We start from the raw sequence: 19,445 nt of genomic DNA on the forward strand, positions 1-19,445 counted from the left end.
TTTCTTACATTAACTAATTGCTGCAATGGTTTCCTCATTGATTTCTTGACATTCAATTTAATCTTCATTTTTCAATATTCAAATTGATTATTTTGATCACTCGTATTTGAAAGTCTTTATTTGTAAAGAACAGCAAGCCATTTTATTACCCACTCTGTTCCTTAAAAGCTTCCACAGGTTGGCATGTCAGCACATCCATCATCAATCCTTGTATCTTCATAAAATACTGAAGTCAATAGCATGGTGCAACTTGCATACACAGATAGAGTAAAGGTTTAGAAGGCATTCTTCAGTTTCTTCCAAGTGGTTGGAGCTTTGCCTTAAGCATGCAGGATAGTGTTGCAGTCCAAATATATGTCCACTCTCAGGGCTTAAAGCAGTAAAACACTAGTGATGTAAGGAATAAAATAGCAAAAATGCAATAGTCATGAGAAGATGTTTTGTGGAGCTTCTTCACTTTATTTTTGTAGCATTGTATAAAAATCCCTACCACACCTGGTATATTCCTATATCATCTGTCAGAGAAGCCTGCCTGAAGACAAAATTTCAGAAGTCTCTTGGGTAAAGATCAATCATTTTATACCCACACCATAGAAGGCATCTTTAGTTATGTCATTTTTTTAAGAAATTCAGGATAAGCCCTGCATGGATTTGCAGATTTTGAGTGTGATCACTCTAAAGGAACACTTGGTTACAGAAACAGAAACTGGTTCAAAGAGTTTCAATGTCAGGACATAGAAAAATGCCTTGAGCCATTTAATATATTCTTTACTGATAACTCTGTTGTTTCCTAGAGCTTCAATGGATTCTAAATATATACTGTATTTTCTGGAGAGGGTTTTTTAGTAGCAATCACTGAAAAACTCCTCCAAGTCCTGGTCAGGGTGGGAGGTGACCCAATCTGACTGAGTGCAAAGTAATGTGTCCAAAGAGATCCCTGGCTGGCAAGAAGGCTTCATTCTTTAAAAGCTATTTGCCACTGTCTACTTTCTTATACTGTGCTATAAGCATTAGCTTCATTGAGGTGAAAGATATTCAGAGTGCCATATTAAGCGCATGTCGGGTCCCTTCTATTCACAGAGTGTTGCTATGCAGTGCTCTCATTCTTCCATTCAGTGGGTCAAACAGATGTTCCACCACCAGGATTTATAAAGTAAGAAGGCTCTCATTGAAGATTTTATCTTATGTGGACCAGCATGTCCAGAAAAGTGTACTCAAGGCTTCCTTCACCTCTGGCGAGCATCTACACTGCCTGCCAGACACTCTGTGTGAATGCACACAGTGCCCTCCCCCTCTCTTCTTCAGTCTTTTTGAGGAAAAAAAAGAAAAAACTTTGAAAATAACCACTTCAGTATGTTATTCATATCACTGAATATATTTCTCTAATCCAAATGAATGAATTAATGAGCACATAAATAAGCGACTGATGTTATATTGCCATTGACAGTGGATCTTAAGTGGTTTTACATTGATAGCAAAACAAAGGATTAATTTCAATTGACATAAAAGTAAGATTTTTTTCTATCAGTCACAACATTTATTACAAGGTGTCACATATCATGTCACCTTATTAAGTTAAATGAGCAGTGTGTTTTATCTTTGTATCCTAAATTTACAGTAGAAAACAATGACATTTTTATCTAACTTAAATTGTTTTGCTATGTTTTAATGCACACAATTTATCATTTAAAAACCTGTATATTACTTTGTTATTTTTGCATTTGCAGCTAATTTTGTTGAAAAATGTATATACTGAATATTGTTATTTTAATCCACTTAAGGAATTATTTTTTTTATGCATTTGGATGCCAAGCAATAAAATGTTTTCTTGACATTACTAATGCAAATTTTATGCCTTTCTAATTAATCTAAATGATAAATAAAATTAATGCTTCAAAAAATAACTATTTTTAGATGATAAAAAGCTTTTGTTATTTCAGCAGCAATGAGACTCCTGTTTTGGTGTAATATGCAATGCAGACACAGTCAAATTTAAAAAGAACTAACCATGATTAGAAAGTTTAAATTCTTGATATATCATTTTAAAAGTTCTATGAATAGAATTATCTAACTATTTTTATGTTTACCTCTCTGTCATGACTACTTAGAACCTATTGAAAACATTCTATGGACCCTTTTTGTAAGTACATTTTAAATTGATTTACACATTTCCCTCCTTTATGTTATATCCCTTCTTATGTTACTACATGAGCAAAGAAAAATATCCTGTATTAAGTTTCTTTAAATGTCTCAGCTACATAAAAACACTCACAATGTTCAGAAACCCTACTATTCACTTTGTATATATCACATACAATATTATATTATTTGTCAATAGATATAGAAAATCATACTTCTCAAAACTGTAAAGATAAACTTCAAGAAAACTAATACTAGATCTAAAACTTATTTATTTCTATGCAATAAATTTTATTGCTGGTTAAAGTAAATAAAAACTCCATTAAGTTAGGACCATAATAATTTTGTTGTATTTATTTTCTTATTTAACTTAAAATGCTTTATGGAATCAATACCAATATCCCTACAGCCATAAAAACTAATAACTATCATTTTAAAGATACTTCTTTAAAGTAATCCATAAGTGACATTTTTTTAAATTGATACGAGTGTTAAGATTTAAATTCTTTTTTTTTGTATTAAATTCTTTTATTGGTACATTGTAGGTGTACAACACAATTACATTTCTCATTGGGAATTGTACCTTTATATAATGCATCTTGGTTCTTATTTTTTCCCCATTCCTAGCCCTCCCGTCACGCCCTCCACCTTTCCCTATTTACAAAGGCTTTATTTCCATTTTTTCCATTTCTCATCATTTTTTCCTTTCTCTTCTTTCCTTTCCCTTGCCCTTCCCACTACCCCTACCCCTTTGGACCTTTTCTTCCTATTTTACATTATCTATTATTCATTCTAATCATTGGTACATTTTAGGTATACAATATAATGACATTTATCATTGGAAATTTGCACCTTTACATAGTCTCTCTTGGTTCTTATTTTTCACCCTTGCCCAGCCCTCCCTTCAACCCCTCCAGTCCTCCCTATTTACAAAGATTTTGTTCCTATTTTTCCATTTTCTTAAGATTTAAATTCTAATCTCATGCTCCTTCTGCTAAAATGAAGTGCTAATTGCTTTTCTCTCATTGCTGAGACAAAATACCTGTCACTCAAAGTTAGAGGGGAAGGGGTTTATTTGGCTTACGGTTCCTAGAGGTTTCAGTCCGTAACTGGCTGGCTCCAAGACAGTGTGGATGGGAGACAGTCATGGCAGAGGAGAAACATGGCACAAGGTAGCAAAGGAAACAAGGGGTTTTCACCGAGTCTTTTTTCCTCTTTTATGCCATCTAGACTACCTGATTGGAGGGGTGCTAAACCACTCAGGAGCAGTGGTTTCGTGATCACATGCCCTTAAACCTAGCATCACACATTCCAGTTTCAGAGACCTCTGACCAAATGAGGCTTTGAGGGACATCCGGACCCAAACCATAATAAATGGATTGCTTCAGAAATGAAAAGTTTCTTTTGATATAAAAACAAATTGTTCAAATATACATACATAATATATTCATTAAAGGATAGATTTATTACAAGAACTGTTGAAAGTGATGCTTATAACTTGATTCATATACACAATATATACCTCTCTTCTCTTTTTTATGGCACTTAGATCTGCAGTTTACTAAATATGAAATATAACAATGGCTAACTGAAGAGTCTCCCTTAATCCAAACTTTCATGTATAAAGTTTGGGGAAATATTACCTAAAACTACTCATTATTTTTAAATGAGAAAATAAAATTGATAATAAATTAGAACTTTAAAAGTTAATTAATTTCTCCCTCTAACCTTCCTATGCAAAACAACTTGAAAGGGCTCTTATTGTAGACACAAATGAGGAAAACATTCCTGTGGTTTTACATATTTATATTTTCAAAAGAACTCCAATTTAAATCAGGCAGATATAAGCCATTTACAATGATGTAAAATGAGGATTAAAGAATAAAATGGAGGGAAAAAAAAGTACAACGCATTTTTGCATTTCATCTGGAGTCTTGTTTATATTCTATGTCAATATATTTTTATATATGAGGAACTTGCATGTTCAGGTCGAATAGCCCTAGTTAGCCAGATTCCCCAGGAGCAGCTTCTTTCCTTCGATTTGAGTCATGTCAAAGATAAGTCTTAGACACCATTCAGTACTCAGGTGGCTTTTTTTGGCTGAGCTCTCACAGGATGAATAGAGAAGTGTCAGGGTCCTGGCATGGGTCAGATACCGTCAGAGAATCAGGTGACATGAAGTGGGGCTTTCTAACTGGAGACATTGTCCTGGTTTGGGGGACTTTTCTCCTTTTCTTATGCACATGTTCTGTTTGTTTTAATTCCCAGATTATCACATGGTGTTTTATGATGTGTTAATAAAGGGTATTTAAACTGTATGCATCACCAAGACTTCTCCAGAGAGATAGAACTAATAGAAGCTAGATAGGTAGAAAGGTAAATGGTACATAGATGGATATATACATATATATAATATATGGATATATATAATATATATTATAATACATAAAAATTATTTCATATGGCTATGGAGAATAAGTCCTCAACAGATCATCTAGAAGAAGCTGGAAAACTACAGAAGCCAGAAGCATGATTGAATCAAAATTGAAAGACCCCCAAATCAAGGAAGCTGATGATGTAACTTTCAGTCTATTGTTGAAAATCTGAGAGCCCTTGGAGTCTGAAGGCACAAGTATCAGAGTTCAAAGGCTAAAGCACCTGGAGTTCTGATGTCTAGGATAGAGAGAGAGGTAGAAGGAGAGAGAGAGGGAGAGAAATGAATAATACCTTTTTGCTGCATGAAGGCTCCTACTCCACTATCTGACCTTAAAGGAGTTGATAATTTAGAGACTGTCTAGGGTTGAAAGTATACTCCATGCTCAGTCCAATCTCATGAAATAGCATCTTTTGTAGGAGGATGAGGACTAGTCACAGCATGATGAATGCCAGGAAGAATAAAAAAGATTGTGAATAATAGAGCAAAAATTGTCCTGGAGACAATGTGAGTCCAACCACATAGGCTGAAAAAGATAAAGGGGTTTCTTGGATATCACGCTGCATTTTCTTAAGATCTTAGATAATGTGAGTTAGGTTGTGAATGTCATCTTTCCACATAAACAGCAGGAGGTACTGTGTAGGCAAGAAATTCATCTCTAGAAGCGGAATGACAGTTAAGGACTAGACATAGGAATTAGTGCTTTTGCCAAATACCTCTAACATCAAATTTGATATTGCTTCTTTTGAAAAAAATGCATCAAATGTTGAGACATAATAATTTTTTTTTTAAATGGAAGGATATTTACTAATATTTCTGCCACAAATTGTTTACATAAGTTCAGATATCTGAAGTGGGATGTTCAGAGTCTCCTGACCAGTGGCAGCAGGCTTCCCTACTTTAATAAGTCAGGAATCTTGATTGCACCAGATGTTTTTTTTTTAAAAATTTACTTAATATGCTCATTTCTGTTTTTAAACTTTTATCTATAGACATTAGGATCAAATATCTGTCTAAGTTTGAATTTAGTTGTCAGTTAAACTCCTTAAGATTAAATATACTCTATGTTATCATATGCTTATGACGTATTCCCATTATAAAGGAAGATAGAATTTGAATTAAAAGCATCCCCTGGGTGGGAGGAACAAATAAATGCTAAATATAGATCACAGTTTAAAAAGAAAGAATGTATCTACAAATTTTGACTATGAGTCATTTTATGGGGCCATATCAATTTTCATAACCATTTTCTCACCAAAAAAAGTGTATGTTTCTTCTAATATGAAATATCTGTTTTCCTCTTGTCCCCAAAGTCATATTAAGAGATTAATTTATTACAGGTAGGTTTTATATAAAGTGTTGAGATTCTACAAGATATCTAGATTACCTACAGCAATCTCTCTGCCAGGATTGCCCTTAACTGTGCCTCTTGTTTTGCCCCTCATGGACATGGACTATAAAATCTCTATCCCTACAACTCAAAGTTAAAATAGCTCTTGTTGTTTCCCCTTGATTCTCTATGTAGGCCTAAAAGGGTGACAATAGTTCACTGTAATGTGGACTTTTCACATTTCATTTCAGAATTGTAACTTCAGGAGACATAAGTCACAAAATTTTTATTTAAAAGGAATTGAAAGTCAGAATATTAGCTATTGGTGAAGAAAAATTGGACATTGTATAACCAACAACATACTCAGAAAGAGACATAAGGAAACTGTATTATAAAAGATAAAAAGTCAATAAGAAAATATAAGAACAGGATTTTTGAGTTTAAAAATTGATTGAACTGTAGAAATACCACCTCACCACAGAGTACACAGGTCATATGAATTGTATGAGACAGTTAATTAGGAAAACAATGAAAAATACTATAGAATTCAAATGTAACATATGAAGCTCTAAAATCAGAAAAAAGTAGAGGCATGCAATATTAAACTAGGTTACAAAATAATATATTAATTAGCAGTTAGAAAATTAAAGGAAATTATGAAATAAAAATATCAATGAAAGATATAGGAAGGTTTCCTAAAATTAAATAACCATAAAACAAACAAAATTATGTAGAAATTTCATAACCAAACTGGAAAGAAAAAAACAGTGTATATACTGGAAGTCAAGAATTCAAAAATATATTTTGTAAGTTTTGCTTCAGAACAAAAAGACAAGTAGGTATCATTTGAGGTGTGATCGAATATTGTGGTGAATGTTTAAATTTAAAATGCATCACAGTACAGTGTCATAACTCCCTCTCAGAACACTCCCCTTTGCTTTAAACATTCACTGTACATTCTGATTACCCTTTTAATATGGTCTTTTTGTAAGAAGTATCTAAATGATGATGACTATAGTAACTAGTAGTTATTGAGGTCTTACCATAACCCAGTACCTCTTCTAAGCAAAATTTATATTGTTCTTTAGTAGTTAACAAAAGTCCTATGAAGTCAGTTAAAGTTTAGTTAAGGGCAAATTCTGAGCCAGAGTATTTAGATTTAAATTCTAATTTTGAAACCTTGTAAAAGTTGCCACAAATTTCTGTTTCCTCCTCTGTATGTTTCATAAGGTGATTACTATGAAGAATAAATAAATGATCACTTGAAAATTTACTTGAATAAGAACCAATACAGGATAAGCACTATGAAAATGTTAACTTTTCATTATAGTCACTATTATTTTTCTCAATTTTATAGATGAGAAGGCAATCAAAAAATGAAAGAACTTAAGGAACTTACCCACATTTACTAGGGTACAAAATGATGACTACAATGAATTTATCTCTTTAGATTTTGGAGCAAAAATGCACAGATAAGGACAATCTGCCATAAGCTCTTTCTAAATATAAGTACCTCTAACAAAGAAGGGCAGGGAATGAACATGAGATTAAGATAGATAAAAAAGGAGTGAATGAAAAGAAATAGTTTCTCCCCTAACCTAATAGCAACACCATTTTGCTCTTAGGAAAATTCCAACAAGCTAAGAATAAGATTTGAATATTCTAAACAGAAATGGTGGGACAATGCTCTGGGGTTTTTTTTGGTTTTTTTGTGTGTGTGTGGTTTTCCTCAGATCTCTGTTCAGCATGTGGTTGTTGCACCCCCTTTTCTACTTGTACTAATGTTGGAAACAGCATAATCTTGTTTCAAGGTGACTGGTTCACATTTCTGACAATTGAACCATATCCAGTAATGGAATGTATGTTGATGTAGCTTGTAACAATAGTGTGACATTCAAAGCAAGCTTAACATCAAAACATGTACCCAATGATCAGGGTCCCTTCAGTTTATGTACAAAAGTTTAAGAATGAAAGTTTTTGGCTCGTATTTTTGTTCCTTTAATCATAGGCAATAATAGCTATAATATCTGTGCATTTCTAATTATGAAAATTAATAAGCATGAAAGTTATTTAATGATTATGAGAACTTCATTTTTGGATTTGGATGAACAACATTTATGTTCTTAAAATATTATTGTCTTTGCTTATTTGAGTCATGATGAATTATTTTAAACTATTTTGTAAAGGAACCAAAATTACTTGCAATATTATTGCTATCATATAACTCAAAATATCAGAATTAATTATACAGATTGTTTTTAAAATGATGCCAGTGTTTGACAGTAACATGTGTAATGGCCACTCTTGACATTTACTGACAGTTATTTTCATTAAGAACTGTTTCAAGTATATACTTTGAATTGCAGTGTTCTGTCACACTTGGAAGATTTCAGAAGCACTGAGAAAGTACCATTTCAAGTTTGTGCCCTGGCTTTCTGGTTTAAAAAGAATGCACTACTCATATTTTTGAATTAATGAGAGATATTTTTATTGTAACAGTCATTAAGTGTTTGTCATGGGTATTACAGTTTGTTTTTCCTTTCAGTGTTGTATACTTAAAGGACATATATTTTTCCAAATTGAGAAAACATTCTCATTTTTTCCTTCAAGAAATGTTGTCCCTTGCAGCTAATTGAATGTCATTTCATAAGCTATAATCAATCACTGTGTACCAAGTATGTATATAAAAATAAGACAACAGTGACAATATGAGGGAAAAATACTGTTTCTGTGTAGGTAAATTAAACAAGATTTCAAGAATGTGGACATTTAATTTTGAGTATTCCCTCTGAGATTTAGTTCCAATTAAATTCAGGGCCTCATATTGCCAGTAGTATTCCATCTTGCAGCTCACAATGTTCCCCTGTTCCATCAGCACAGAATGAGTTTGGGAACTGGATTTATGTATCAGAATCTAGAAGTGTCAATGGGCATTGTGAATACATTTCCTACTGAAGGAGTGAGTAGCAATTAGCTCTTACACTTAGGTAGTAAAGAAAAGTGAAATGTTTTGTTTAGTGTTTGAATGTATGGATTGCTCTTTTCTTTATTTTTTTGCTGTATATCTATTTATAAATTTCCATCCTCTTCCTTTTATGGAAAATAAAAATAATAACTGAAATCAAAGTAATGTACTCTCAGTCAACAGAATTTTCTCACTTACAGTTACCTTTCATGACCAGCTCTTTCTGTCTACCTATAATAGTGCATATATATATATATATTTCATGTATTATTTTTCACAGTTGAAGTTAGATAATTAATAATATTTTATGTTAATTTTTTATTACTTTTGCAAAATTTTAAGTGTTCTGATTTCTCAATTATGATTACCTATGTATGCCTTTTGACCCTGACCTTCTGTATATAAAAACAAGTTTCTATTTTTTCTATATGCAATTCTTATAATATGGCTCCATGGATATTTAAGAACTGCTGTAACACCTCAAAGAGCTGTTCTTTTCTATCAATGCCACATAGAAACTCCTGAACTTCTGCTCTCAGGCCCTCTGACATTTCCATCTATGCAAATATTTATGCTTCAAATAAAGTCCAGAGACCAAGGTTTCCCTTATATGTGTGCCACATCCATTCTACTGCATTATTCACACTTCTGAGCCCTGCATTTCAATCAACATCTCACACAAATAAAGACCAGATACGTCAATATATCAATTATTCAGAAACACTACTTTTTGCTAATTTAGTAGACTCATTAGTAAAAGATGGTGGTTCTAAAATTAGCAGTGCCAACTCTGGTGATGATCAAAATATGGCATGGTAATTGCAGTCAAAGATTCAGAGAAACTTGCTTATGGTCAGTTATATAGAATTAGAAAAAAAATTCCCCTTGGGGAAATTTACTACAAGAAAGTCATTGCCATTTATGGTCCTAGTTTACCTGTATTTTTTTTCTTTCTTTTTCTTTTTTTTGGTACCTGGGATTGAATTCAGGTCCTTGTGCTTGAGCAGCTGGAGGTGAAACCACTGAGCTAGATCCCCAGCCCCTAGTTTACCTGTGTTTATGCAATGATTTTAATGTGATTCTCAAATGCCTATAACACACAGTGCAAATAACACACAGATGCAGATAAAATAATATTTCTATTCTTATTTCTATTAATTCATTGATATATTTATGTGGTATATGTTAATATTTCTGCAGAGCTGTTTAATTACTCTATGCTATACTATTTTTTGTTCAAAATATAAAATTAAGTTTGGAAGAAGAGAAACAGTAGCAAAGCAAAATGATGATTACTCTTGACAATATAATTACTTCTTAAAAAACAAGAGTAGTTGTATTAAACATATTTTATCTATAATCTTCAAAGAACAGTTATTAAAATGTGTGCAGTGTAACCATTTCTTCCCTTATATTTTGTTTACAATGATAGGGCTGTGTTTATCAGCACATGTCTTGTCTTATAAGTTTTCTACAGTTTTTGAGTTGATAAAATAAATATGATACTTCCATAAGTCAATTCTGGCCACATGGCTGTCCAAAACAAAACTGTGCATTCAGATAGTAAACAGTCACGGACAGAAGACACCTTTCTTGTTCTTCATTTTCATGCTCTTACAAGTCTAACCTTTGAAGACAGGTCTATTTTACAAGGATCTTCAGAGTTGCATGCAATGACTTCCAGAAGCTATGGGAAGTCATCATTCTTTATCTGTGTTTAACAAATCTTTCTCTCAACATTAAATTTCTTATTCTTTAGTATCCGTTTGTAAGAGGCAGAATGTTTGGTACATTTCACCCCTCTGTAGTTAACCTAACTCTTGTATCATGGCCCCCCTTGTGATTGACTGATACTGCCTTTTTCTTTTCACATTCTTCTAAAATTTTGATTCACAACAGAAAATGGAGTACACATAATTGATGAAAGAACACAACTGAGGCACATTTGAATGATGAAGGCTTTTTGAGGTCACCATCACACTTCAGAGTACAGCTGAATGAGGGGCGAAGAGAAGCGAGGGGAGGAAAAATCATTTCCAAGGAATTCCAAATTTCTTCTCCTTTGATCACAGTAACATTTCCTTTGGTATCCATTATTGATAGAAAATATTGAGGCCATACTCTTAAGTGAAATAAATAGGACACACATGTGTAAATACTGAATAGTTTCTCTAGTGTGAGAAACTGAAAGTGTAAATAAGGATTAAAATGATTAAAACGAATAATTGATAATTTGAAATAGGAAAAGGTCCAAAGGTGTAAGGATGGTGGGAGGGGAAGGGGAAAGGAAAGAAGGGAAAGGAAAAATTATGAGAAAAGAAAAAAAATAGAAATGAAATCTATGTAAATAGGGAAGGGTGGAGGGGGTGAAAGGCGCACAGGTAATGGGGAAAAAAATAAGAACCAAGATACATCATGTACAGGTGCAAGCACCCAATGATAAATGTAAATGTATTGTATACCTAAAATGTACCAATAAAATAATTTAAAAAAAGAAAATCACCTATGAAAAATATTATTAAGCAATTGCCTATTTTCATGAATATACAGTACAACTCAATTTAACGTGAAAGTTTTTTTGGCTAGATTTATAGAACTCAGACTATTCAAGGACACTGAAGCATATTGTATCACTTCTACAGTGATAAAGAAGAAAAATTAATATATTTGCAGCTCAAGTATTTTTTCCAGCTTGTACATAATATATATATATATATATATAACAATGGGATGCCAGACTTACCTCTATAAACTACTTAATTGTCAAACAATATTTCAGGAAATATAGTCCCTCACAAATAATGTTTCCACTGAGCACTATATTAAACTTAATATTTTTCAAGTCACAAGGTAAACTTTACCTTATAGTTCAAAATAAAGGGTATATTTATCCATCAAAATATTATTATTTCAAATGCATATACCTGCCTGGTAAGTGAGCCAGACATTGGAGAAAATTTTTAGTAATAGAATGATTTTCCCTTAATAGAAAGATTGGCATGAAATAGTTATTAATGTATATTCAAACTTTTCATAATCATAAAATGAACTCCATGTTTTCATTTGCTTGGTAAATTTAATCATCGCTAATGATTGATCTTGTAGACACAGCATCTTTTAAAGAGTTAGTTCAGAAGCTTAAGGGGTGGCCAGGAAGCTGAAAACAAACAGAACAGCAGACATTACTGGGAATACAAAAGCAGAACACTTCTGGTAGGAGCCTGACCTAAAGTGTCAATCACTAATGAGAAGTGAAGTTAGGCAATAAATCCCAAGTTGCATTGGGTTTTTCATTTCAAATACCAGTTATTTATTAAAACCTTTAAAACGCTCAGTGTTAGTGGGGAGATTTTGATTGTAGAGAACAATTTTAAATAAGGATAACATATAATCAAATTGTAGGGATAAGGATTAGAATAATGTGATGAACATGCACTGCCCTTTCAAGTTTGACATAGGTCTAACTTTAATTCCAGATCCAATAGCCAATGTATAATTATATTAAGAATACACATAAGCATATATTTAAAAACTGTTCAACCTTACAAAAATCAGTTTTCTTATATATTGTAATGGTAAATAGTAACTATACATATTTGGTTAAAAGTTAAATATTTAAAGTATACCAACACATAAGACCTGGACGATAAAAACTCAACTTTTCTCCACTCATTAAAAACATAACTCCTAAGGCACATGTCTGATCATCTGATTTAGAGATAGGCCAAAAAAGTATAATACACTGGGTTATTTACTTTTCATCTTCTCCTAACCTAGCCCATCATTTGTTTTGAAATTTTTAGTAGGAACTTTCATATAAGTGTTGCTTATTTTACTAACATGACGTGTAGTAACATAAATCTTAATGTTGCTGTAAAGACTAAATTAGTTGCAGCTTGAGTGCTTAAGAAACTTTGAAACAGTTCATATCATATAACAGATTTTGTTGATTCTGATGATAATTATGCCAATAAATAATTATTATAATGATTTTATTATAATATTGTCATGAGTGAAGTATATTCACTGCTTAATTGTGGAGATTTTATTTTTCTTTTCTGTATTAAGCAAGCCTCCATAATTTAGTGGAGAATCATAAATAAATGCTGCAAAATGGAATAATAAGCTCTGAGAATTTCACAGCTTTGTGCATTACAATAAAATATTAATATTTACATTGCTGAAAAGTCTTGCTTTAATTTTCCCATTGACCTTTAGTTAGAACTTTCAGTAAACATATAATTTTGTAGTCTAAATTTAATCAATTGTGACCTTAACAGTTCAATATAAAAAGAAATTAAATTATTTTGGAAATTAAATCTATGATATTCATTCACCATATCATCATTGAAAAGATAGAAGGTGAGAAAATGAAGAATTCTATTTTAATATATACAGAAAATAACAATCTATACTTGACCTATTATTCTGACATCAAGACTATATTAAATGATTTAGTCATGTATAATATAACATATATGCAGTGGTTTGGGTTCAGAATTACTAGTTTAGGTTTAAAAATGAACATTAATAGAAAGAAACACTTCACTTTAATTTGAGGCTTAATAGCTTAATGTTTTTTTAATTAATGCTTAATTTTACTTTTAAATACATAGAATGAACAACTAGTGATTCCTCAAATTTTCTCCTTACTAATACTCATTTCTTAAACAAGATCACAGTCACTCTTTTCCATAATGCCAGAATTCCCATATATTAGCTATAAATTGTGTCTCTTCAGTTATATAAGAGAAATAACTTCAGTGTCTAATGGAGGAATTCACTATCTCTATAGTATTTCTTTTCCTCTTTAGATTTTCACTTACACAGGTTTTGCAGAATCCAAGTGAACGAAAAGAACAATATTTCAAATCATTACAGCTTCCTTTCAGATTGAATTGTCACCCTACTTTCTTTCTGATCAGATCACTACTAGTTTTGTATCCAGCTAAAAGCTGAACCAAGTGCAAGAAATATACTGCATAATCTTTCTGTCTTCAACCTTGCAAGAAAGCTATAATTTGCACAAGAAGTCATACTATAAATCCTAGCATCTAATCTCATTGAGTAGCTGAATGTATCAAATGAAAATTGATTGCAACTATTTTCGAAGGGAATTCAATCTCAATATTGGAGAGCATTTCTGGTAAGCCAGACAATTGCAATATATTTAGTGTCTCAAGTTCATGGAACATAAAGAAGTTGTTGATGTACAACTTTTATCTTTTAGATTTTTTTCCTACCAAATTGTCATGCATTAGATTACAAAACAGGGAACAATTATTGCAAATGCAAAGTAATGGATTTAAGTATAAACATCATTAATATTCATTAAGCTATTTGATATTTAATGTAGATATATTTTCCTGGATAGTCTTAAGTATTCAAGTGAATACTTTTGAAACTTAATGTTAGGATTTTCTGTTTCTGAAGTAAAATAATTTCCGTTTACTCTTAGCTTTTTACTGTTATGAATATGACATTTTAAGAAAACAAATATGTACTTACAAAATAGATATAAAATGAATGTCTGTAGATAGATAATATATAATAGATGTAAAGATTTTTATAATAGTCATAATTTATCCAAAACAAACATATAAAAATAAAAACACTAACATCAGATAAAGGCTAAGATTCTACTAAACATTTTTCTTGACAATATTCTTAAATGGAAATTAGGAAGATTTTACAATTATACTTCCTGTATTCCTTAAAATGGTTACAAATATGATCCTCCTATGATTTCTTTCTTTTTTCGTAGGTTTTGCTTTTCCTTCCTTCACTTCCTCTGTTCTTTCTTTGTTTCATTTTTTTCTCTTTATTGTCCTTCCTCCCTTTTTCCCTTGTTTTATACCTTTTTTTTCTTCTCACAAGAGCCATGGATACTATCTTGTTAGGACAATTTTTATTAAAATATTCTTAAGAAAAATTTAACTAAAAATGCAAATTAATAAAGATGTGGCAAAAATGTTTCAAGTGTGCTAAGCAATAAATCTTTTAGTGGTAAACTAGAAGGATCTCACCACAAGGAATATTACAAAAACCAATAATGTCAAGTGTTTCTGAGGAAACACAAATTCTTAGATTTTACTAGTACAAATTAAAATTGGTACAAACTATAACAAACTCTTTTCTTGCTACATATAATAGAACTAAAAATATAAATAGCTGTTTGCACAGTAAATCCATTACACTGGTATTCTCATAAAAAACACAAATATTCTTCAACACAATTTCACTAGTATTTATCAATGTTATTGATAATGATATAAGAAAAATATAGCTCTAGAACTGCTAGATGTCAAATGTCCCTTGAATATCAAAGAAAGTATTCCAAGGGACAAAATACATCAAGAATGAGAAAAGTTTATTATGAGAAAGCTCTTGAGAGACACGAGATGTCCTGAAAGGTGTTGCCACTGAGGCTCTTCCTCAGGGGTCATTTATACAGCAAAATCACAATGGGTGTACAATGTGGGTCAAACTACTATGAGCCCATAGGATACCAAGTATAGTTGATTAGCTAATATTGATCTAATAGGGAAATGAGTCACAAATCAAGGGTGCATGGAACAAACAAAGGTATTTTGGGGGAGAGGAGTATGGGTCTGGTTGTCCTGTCCACCCACCCATGTGTCTGATGTGTATCTGGGCCCAGTGGACCAGGAGGTGCTAATTACAGTACAATCTCAAATTGGTGTTTATCTCCAGGAAGACACACGGGCCTGGCTATTGCTTTTCCATTCTGAGGCCTGACTCCCTTCAGATTCTCCTCCAGCCACAGTTATGTCTTCTCTTTTTTTGTGTGTATTGACTTCCTTGAGGGCCTAATCTTTCTCTGACTATATATTACTTTCTATAAGACTTAGCTGCCTATAATTTTAGTAGCAAACACTTAAAAATTAACCAATATTCATTAATAATGTAAAAAGTACGTAAATTATGATATGTTAACACAGTGAGATATTCATCGGCAAGGAGAAAAAGTAAACTAATACTACACACAAAAACAAAGTAGAATCTCTAAATACAATGCTAAGCAAAACATGAGAGATATAAAAAAGCATATACTTCATGATAACCATTTTTACACACAGGTAAAAAATACATGATAGAATACATGAAAGAAGTTACATGCCAGAAATGGTGACTGAAAGTGGACATGTGGAAAAATTCTGAGATGTTACTCTTATTTTATGTTAGTTTTCTAAGTAACAAACAGTGAAAGTAAAATTATATAAATATATATTATTTATGTCTTCCATTGTAGTTTAAGTTGTATGGGCACTTTTGCAAAGAAAGTATTAAGTAAACTTTTAGCAAACAATTTAAATTACACATTTGACTCTTTTATGAGACTATGATATTGAATAAAAATGATAGTACTTCTTCCTATTATTGTTTTAATATGAAGTGTCCCCTCCACATTCACTTGTATTGAGGGCTTGCTGCCCAAAGCAGCAATATTCAGAAGTTGTGCTTTGAGAGGGTATTGGTTCATGAGGGAGCTATACTTATCAATGGATTAATCCTTTAAAGAGTTCATAGATGAATGGATTGTTAGAGTGGGGCTCAGTTGGAGGAACAAGATCTCATGGAAGAAAATATCCTACATATTCTAAGAGCGTATCTATTCATAGTTTTCTCCTCTCTCTCATGATTTTCTCACTGTGGTTTCCACCTACCTAGCGGTAAGAAGATTTCCTATAGCATGCTGTTTCACCATGATATTTCTGTCTTAGAACCAGATATCCATGGACTGAAATCTTTGAAATGGGGAGCCAAAATAAACCTTTGTTCTCCTGTAAGTTTTTATGTCAAGTACTTTTATCCCATATATGAAAGGCTGAGTAATACACTTCCACAGATTTAATCATGTCATTTTCTTAACCATATTCAGATTTTTGGAGAAATCACTTTTGACTTGAAGACTAGAACATCTTCATAATTTATGCATAGAATTTTTCTACTACAACTTTAAACATTACTTTTGAGGAGAAGAGTGGAGTGAAAAAGCTTAAAACTCTCTTATTTAATATAATTTTCATTCCTTACTCCACTTTCATAAATGAAATAAAATGTTTCTGTTTCAATATCAAGATTACATTTTCCCTCTGAATTGTCAGATTTAATTTAACTCCATGGTTGGGTAAATATTCTATCTAGGAGCAATGTTACCTTTTTTTCCCTGCTTTTTGTATTTAACAAATTAAAGAGCAATCTTTCATAATTAACAATTTGTCATTTGGATGAAAGAGATATAACTACCAAGTCGTGTGCTACTCATTTCACAGATACCATTTTGAATAGTGAAGAGTTCTCCTAAGAGTGAGTGAGGTTTTTTTCAGAGAAATTCTTTAAGATGTAAGATATTTTCATCTCTTAAAAATCAGTTTACTAGTGAAATGTGTTCCTTATGTAAATTTAAATTATTGAAATCTATGACATGGTAATTTCTGCAACCACAATTACTTACTGTATTAGTATTTTACATTTGTCATTGCATTTTGCTCTTTACTAGAAAAATATATCCAAATGAACAGTATTTTGTTATTTTTATAACAGTTAAAAATGATTACTTCTTAAGTGTTTTTGACGGTTGATATAAATAAATAATAGAAAACTACCCTGGAAATTGCATAGGAAAGGACACTAGAATTTGGGGACAAACTTTTAACAATTCTCATAACAGTGATAATGAATAACTTTTTCTCTAAGAATAAAAAATATAGTGCCACAAAGGAAGTGAATTTTTCCTCTGGCACAGAGAAACTGGCTTTTTTAAAAGAATCCTCACAAAGTAACAGCACATTGTTGCTTGGGTAGGTGAAAGGCAGGACTATTCATTAAAACTCCAAAGTAAAAATGACTGTTAGTCAAGGCCAAGGCCACATACAGGGTGCACTGGGGTCAGTTGGATTTGTAGGGGCAGTTTACGGATGGCAATGGGAAGGAGTTAAATAGGTTTCTTGTGCTTCCTGAGGATTGGCTCGTTTGAAAACTTTCAGGTTGCAGGGTTCAGAGGCTTCTCCTAGTTGTGCAGTTCATGTTTCGGGGGTAATGAAGATTTTGGGACATGAAATATGAGAGCGAGATAAGGGAAGTGGATGCTATAGGGAGTCCATTAGCTGTTCAGGAAGAAACCAACTAGCCTCCATTTTGGGCATCCAAATTAAGTCGAGATAACATTTAAAACAATCTATTTTACTGTTTAGAGGTAATTGTGATTTTTGATTGGATATCCAAGAGTTTCCATTTCACATCCCAGCCGAAGCATACACAAAATTACATTAGTGAACATCATCCATGGAATCATGAGTTACCAATGTGGTTGTCCCAAAGCACACTCCATGTTTAAGGCAGATCGAAGAAAGAAAGCTTTTTATAAAATTGTGGTTTTAAGAAAAGGCTTTTGTAAGGCTGTTTGTTCTTGTCAGTTATATTATTTTCATTACATTTAAAATTTTCTCTTTCTCCTAAAACTTCTTTTATTTCTCCACTAAAATACATTTTAACTTTTTTTAGCCCTTTGTACTGGATTTCTATTAGTAATCAAGCATTTTATTGGTTTACTTATTTACTTCTAGTAATTAGATTAGTGTCTGGCATGTTTGTTGCATACATAAATGCACGAACATTTGTGTGTATGTGTGTCTTTCTTTTAACAGACTACATAGTATTTTACTTTTAAAATACTTTTATATAAATAGTATACTATACCTGTATATGAAATTATCTTTAATTTATCCAGTAAGATAGATTAACATTAGAGACACTCTAATCAAGAATTAACACTCCAAAGAAAATTACATTTCAAATACAGTTATTGAAATTTAACACGAAGTATTTTTAATTACTATGATTTTTTTCCATTGATTTACTAATTGATACTTGACATATGAAGAAGTCTAGAAAGATTGTATAGTGCTAAAGAAAGGCTAAAGATTTCATGGTAGTTATCCTCTCTGTGATCTTCTTTTTCTACTTTAAGGGGAAAATCTATTGCCTGTCTTTCTACCACAAAATATGGCTGATCATTCTGACAGAATGTTTTTGCATCTCTTTTATAGTTAAATTTTCCTGCAGTTTGCTAGGTAGTGCCTAAGGGCAGAGTGAAACTTATCCTGAATTGTACAAAGGATCTATTTAGTTGCTTTTTGGTGAATGGTTGCTAATAAGTATTTGTGCCTTTAGCAGAATTCTAAAATTTGCCTTCATTGCATAAAATTTTGTTGAAGAAACTGAATATTTCCTAGGGGTTTTCCTGATATTAATAAAAAAAGAGAAAGCATTCTATTGCTGAGTTAATTGGCTTAGAAAACTTGGAAATGTCTAGCACCAATTAGAGTAACAGTTACCTAAATTATAATAAATATTAAATGAAAGGCAAACATATATATGAACATCAAATAAATCAGTAAAAAATATTTTTATTTCACTGTTTAAGCTTTTTGTTTTGTAAAAGATAGAGGTGTAGGAGTGAGGAGAGAACCTCAGGCTGGTTCTCATCAGATCCAAGATACTCTGTGGAAGCAAAATTAAAGGAATAATATAGAACTAAAAGTTGATTAATA

General features: G+C 31.9%; 1 pseudogene; it reads right to left on the minus strand.

Annotated features, from left to right (window-relative positions):
- Nucleotides 1-216: 216 nt before the first annotated feature.
- LOC101711511 (archaemetzincin-2 pseudogene) lies at nucleotides 217-1,020 on the minus strand (annotated as a pseudogene).
- Nucleotides 1,021-19,445: the final 18,425 nt, after the last annotated feature.

This window comes from Heterocephalus glaber, unplaced genomic scaffold (assembly GCF_053883595.1).
Source record: "Heterocephalus glaber isolate CG9 unplaced genomic scaffold, H.glaber_assembly_v1.0 deba00001577, whole genome shotgun sequence".
Taxonomy (NCBI): domain Eukaryota; kingdom Metazoa; phylum Chordata; class Mammalia; order Rodentia; family Bathyergidae; genus Heterocephalus; species Heterocephalus glaber.